This window comes from Ursus americanus, chromosome 22 (assembly GCF_024610735.1).
Source record: "Ursus americanus isolate L20-20 chromosome 22, mUrsAme1.1.p, whole genome shotgun sequence".
Taxonomy (NCBI): domain Eukaryota; kingdom Metazoa; phylum Chordata; class Mammalia; order Carnivora; family Ursidae; genus Ursus; species Ursus americanus.
In genome coordinates, this window is record NC_142148.1 from 35,106,483 (window position 1) to 35,112,335 (window position 5,853).

Below are 5,853 nucleotides of genomic sequence, written 5' to 3' on the forward strand. Positions count from 1 at the left end.
AATGAAGAAAAAGGGAGGGAGGCTGAAACAATCCATTAGACTAAACTGTATACATTTCAGTACATATAGGAAAAATTTGATTGTGAGAGTGAAATAATAAGAGGAAAGGTTTTTGTGATTGCTACTCTTGAAAATTAAAAAGAGAGTATTATAATTAATTATTTAATTTAAAGGTTTAATTAAATGCAAGTTACAGCTCCTCAGTTATATATCTTTCTTTAAATGGCTTAAATCTCTTAAAGCACATAGACTTAGACATATGCCTGTTCTCATCTGTTCCTCATCTCTCTTAAAGTTGGAGTTGCCCCAAGTTTTCCATTGATAAGAAAATCAGGTGTTTTTCCATAATAGCTCATTATCCCTTGAAAATGGAAATAATGTACATACATCCTGAACTAATGATTGAATATTTTAGTGTCATTTCTTTGGTTATAATATTTACATAAATCATACATTAAATGTTGGCCCATTCATAGACACTAAGAATGCTTAAAAAGACCTGGGAAATAAAATAACTGAATCTTGGTTTGAGGTGGAATTCAAAGATCTCTTAACACATAGAAGTTATGCACTTCAGCTTCTTTGGCTTTTGACTCAGAGAAGGTGAAGGTGCAACAGACTTCGGTCATCCCGAATCCAGGTTCACTGGACACCAGCCACCTCCACCATGCTGCCTAAGTTTGTCCCCAATGAGACCCAAGCCATGTACCGGAGGCACACCAGTGGGGAAGTTGGAGCCACATCTGCCCTGGCCCCAAATATCGGTCCCCTGGGTCTGTCTCCAAACAAGGTTGGTGATGACATCACCAAGGCCACCAGTGATTGGAAGGGTCTGAGGATTAAAGTGAAACCGACCATTCAGAACAGACAGGCCCATATTGAAGTGGTACCTTCTGCCTCTGCCCTGATTATCAAAGCCCTCAAGGAACTGCCAACAGACAGAAAGTAGCAGAAAGACATTAAGCACAGCAGAAATACCACTTTTGATGACATTGATTGACAGATGTGGCACCAGTTTTTAGCTGGAGAACTCTCTGGAACCATTAAAGAGATCCTGGGGACTGCCTAATCTGTAGGCTGCAATGTTGGTGGCCACCACTCTCATGACATCATAAATGACATCAGTAATGGTACAGTGGAATGCCCAGCCAGTTAAGAACTACAAAGGAAAATATTTCAATAAAGAATCATTTGACAACCAAAAAAAAAAATAATAAGTAATGTATTTCACATAGAATGAAATTACAGTATTTATCTTAAACACTGAATATGCAATATAAAACAGGACTTAAGGGCACTGTTTTAGAATTTTATTGCTTGGTTTAAATTCTAGCTTCTCCGCTAAGATAGCTATGTAACCTTGGTAAGTCACTTAGCTTCTCTGTACCTGAATTTCCTCATTTGAAAAATGGGAGTAAGTATAGAACTTGCCCATATTAGTCACCTTTTACTACAATAATGGTGTGTAACAGATAGCTCTCTCCAAATCTCCGTGGCTTATAACCATAAATATTTTTTTCTCCTTCAGGGGTTTGTAAATCAACTGTGCAACTCTGTTCTAGGCTGACAGTTGGGTTCAGATCACCTCCACAGGTGTCAGGCTGAAAGAGCAGTGGTTCTCTAAGGGAGAATGTCGGGAGCACAAGAGAATGAGCCAAACCATTTAGCAATTTCAGTCAGACCCTCTGCTTGCATACATTCACATTTTAGTTGTCAAACAAGTCATATGGCCAAGTTCAACACTGAGGGGGTGGATAATAATACTTTTTCCCATGGAAAGAGGAAGGCAGAGTGAGGAGTTGTTGAACAATAATTCCTACCTCACTGTCTTAGGGCTGTTGTGAGTGATGACTGATATAAAATCGTATAGCTTTTAGCACATTTACTTGTTACATAGTAAAAGATCAATATGCGTTCCTTATTATTATTTCTTATAAAAATGGTGTCATAAATTTAGAGAGAGCAAAGAACAAAGGAACTTCTGGAAACTCATGCAGACCTTACTGAGATTCATGTTCCAACTTGTCCTGAGTCTCTCCTTTATTGCCCTACTTCTACTCCTGTTAGAACCTGAAAGACTGTTAGCAATATGAGAACAGAGAGAAGTTTCCATCTCTCTCTGCCTCATCTAGGCTGGTGTTCAGTTGACCACTGACTACTACTTCCATAATGGTCCAAAAGTGTCACAAAATCTGTTTTCTTGGAGCCTATGGTAGTGAGTTGTAAATCTTGGGAAGTGCATAACTTCTGTTAATTTCCTCCTTCCCTCCCTCTCCCCTTCCTTCCTTCCTTCCTTCCTTCCTTCCTTCCTTCCTCTTTCTATCTTTTCTGTTATTTAAAAAAAAAACAAACAAAATAGGACTTTCATTAGGTGAATAGATTGGATTTCAGTACCTATTATAACCACGGACTCTTACAGTGAATTTGTCTTTGGGTCTTGGAAGCAGATATCGAGGCAGAGTTTGAGATGCAAGATGTTTATTAAGGTTAACACCTGTGGGGGCACCTGGCTGGCTTAGTCAGTACAGCATGTAACTTTTGATATTGGGGTTGTGAGTTTGAGCCCCATGTTGCATGTGGAGTCCGCTTTAATACAAGGGGGAAAAATGGTTAATGCCTGTGAAAACCAGGACTAGGGAATAAAACTGGGATAAAGTAAGTTACACCATGGTGCAGGTCTGACGAAGTCTCAGCCAACCAGGCATGAACTCTAGAGCTACAATAGCCTTCCAGAGCTCTCCTGAGTTGGGTCAAGATGACCACTCCTTTAAATTTCTTCATAGATCAGTCATTTGATGTGGGCTGCCCCAAGAAAGTGTGTGGCTTAGGCTTGGGGACTGTGTGGCTGAAGCAGACCCTGAAGGGGCTGGTAGCTGGAGCCTGTGTGTAGAAGGCACATCTACAGGTGAATAGCTAGTCCTTCCTGAAGAGAGGTCTGTGTGGTGGATCTCCAAGTCAACCTAAAGAACCTAGCTCATTGTACTCATTTCATAAATGTTGATTATTATTATTATTGCTAGTTATCAGTAGTTACGTATATGTACAATTTTGCTATCTCAGCTCTTTTATTGCTTACCCTCACTGACCCCCCAATGGCGTATCCACCCCACCACACCCCCCAGCTTGGCATATGCTTTAAGAGAGAGTCATGATGGTAACAAGACCCTTTGGGCCATTGAGAATACTCTGGATCTTGTATTCACTCTTGAGTTTCCAACTCAGCTCATCTAAGTTCAAGCAGGGAATGGAGGAGATTACTGCAGAGTTCCAGTGTGGATTTGTGTCCAAAGTTTATTAGGAATGATACCTCTAAGATATGCCTCTACCATTCCAGGCAGAAGAGACTTAAACTTAGAGACCTGGACTCATAATCTTATAGAACAATGGATTGTTGGAATAGAAGAAAAATACAAATCAATGTGTTCACCTTCCTCCTGTTACAGTTGAGGAACTGATGCATAGAGAGCGATGACTTGTTCAAGTTCACCCAACTCTTTAGTAGCAAATACTCAGGCCAGTGGCTTTTCATGCAATCATATAGTGTTTAGATAGCACTGGGGCTTAAAAATTTGGGTCAGGGTTGGAGTTGGATAATTTGGTTCAAATCCTGACTTACACACTAATAAGCCATGTGATTATGGGCAAATAATTTAACCTCTATGAGTCTCAATTTCCTCATTTTTAAGAGGCCACTTCATAAGGTAGTTGTGAGCTTTAAATTAGAAGTGGATGAAAAGAGTTTAGCTGTTACAATGATGATTTCATTCACAGATCTGTATTCTGTTTTTAGGAAGACACAATAGGAAGCATGCCTGTTATTTATTACTACAATGATGCAGTGGGACAACACAAAACTTCAGTGGCATGCAAAATTAAACATTTATGGCTCACGCATCTAGGCTCAGCTGTTGGTAAGCCAAGCCACCTCTGCTGATCTTGGCTGGAGACTCACTCATATGCCTGTATGTCAGCTGGATGCTGGCTAATCTGGGATGACCTTTGCTGGGTCAGCTGCAAATACTCAGCTCTTCTCCTCCTGTCTTTCATCCTCCAGCAGGCTAGTTTGGGCTTGCTGGGTGATGGTAGAGCCTCAAGAAAGTAGGTGGAGATACTCAAGGCATTTTAAGGTTTAGGTTTGAAATTGGTACACCATTGTTTCACTTCTTTCTATCGGCTAAAACAAGTCATGAGGCCATTCCTAGAGTCAGAGGAGGACACTACAAAGTTTAGTGGTGTAACTAAAAGGGGCAGGGGAGGAGAAGACCACACTTCTTGATGAGAGGAGCACCACAGTCACATGGTAATGGGTGGCTATAGAAAGGAGTGGAGATCATTAAGGAAATCACTTTAGCTCTGGGAGACACTTTATAATAAGCCTCAAATTACCCCATTGGATACAGGGTCCATGATGACTCCATTCCATACTGAATTCTGCTTATGAAGGAAAACTCTTTATAGTGAGATTCCTTTATATGTGAGTAAAATAATCCTTCCCTCACCATTATCCAGGGCTGACATCCCACCTCAAAAGACCACTTCTTCGTCCTTTTGCTTCCTTCATTCTCAGCTCCATTGGAATACAGAGGCTTTGATCTGGAAATGACCATCACAATCTCCTTCATTTTATAGGTGAGGAACCTAGACTCCAGAGGGTTTTAGTAATTTGCCCGAGGCTATTCAATTACTTAGAAGAGATCCAAGACTGGCATCCACATGGTCTGATAATCAGATTCAGGTTCTCTACATTCTTCCATCCTGTCTAAGCTTTTCTGCCCAGATTCTCCTTAGATTTAAGAGTTTGAGGGAACATCAGAAGGAACTCATTGCCTGTCACTGCAACATTATCTTTTTGTTCCTTTAATTTGGACAGCTTTGGTTCTTTAAATCACTTATTATAAGGCACACGCTCCAGGAAGGGAGGATCATTCTATTTGATTGTAAACATCTTAATTATTAACTAATACTTCGCAGGGAATAATGAGGTGTGTGTGCGTATGTGTGTATATGCAGTAAAATAAGTTAAGGGGATTATGGGTAAAATAGAAGTTATAGTCAGAAAGAAGTTTCTATCTAAACTATAGTGCTTCCTTTTTTAAAAAAATAACTTTTATTTTGTTATATTAGTCACCATACAGTACATCCCCAGTTTTTGATGCAATGCTCCATGATTCATTATTTGCATATAACACCCAGTGCTCCATGCAATACGTGCCCTCCTTACTACCCATCACTGGCCTACCCCAATCCCACACCCCCCTCCCCTCTGAAGCCCTCAGTTTGTTTCCCAGAGTCCACAGTCTCTCATGGTTCATTCCCCCTTCTGTTTACCCCCCTTCATTCTTCCCTTCCTTCTCCTACCAATCTTCCTATTTCTTATGTTCCACAAATGAGTGAAACCATATGATAATTGTCTTTCTCTGCTTGACTTATTTCACTTAGCATAATCTCCTCCAGTCCCGTCCATGTTGCTGCAAATGTTGGGTAATCGTTCTTTCTGATGGCTGAGTAATATTCCATTGTATATATGGACCACAGCTTCTTAAACTGTAGTGCTTCTTAAACTTTAAAGTACACATGAATTTCCTGGGAATCTTGTTAAAATGAGGATTGTAATCCAGTAGGTCTGAGGCAGGGCCTGAGATGCTGCATTTCTAGCAAGCTCCTAGTGATTGATACTGCTGGTTCAGGGCTCCCTGCATAGTAAAGATCTAAAACATTGCTTTCTAAAATATTGCTCCCTAATAGAACTTGATGGGAATATTCTATACCTATACCCTCCAACACCCTAGCCACTAGCCATGTGTGGTTATTCAGCACTTTCAATGCACCTACTGCAGCTGAGGACATTAATTT

The 5,853-nt window shown here is 40.4% G+C and overlaps 1 pseudogene; it reads left to right on the forward strand.

The window, feature by feature from the left end:
- The first annotated feature begins 595 nt into the window (after positions 1-595).
- On the forward strand, positions 596-1,156 carry LOC123800590 (large ribosomal subunit protein uL11 pseudogene; annotated as a pseudogene).
- Positions 1,157-5,853: the final 4,697 nt, after the last annotated feature.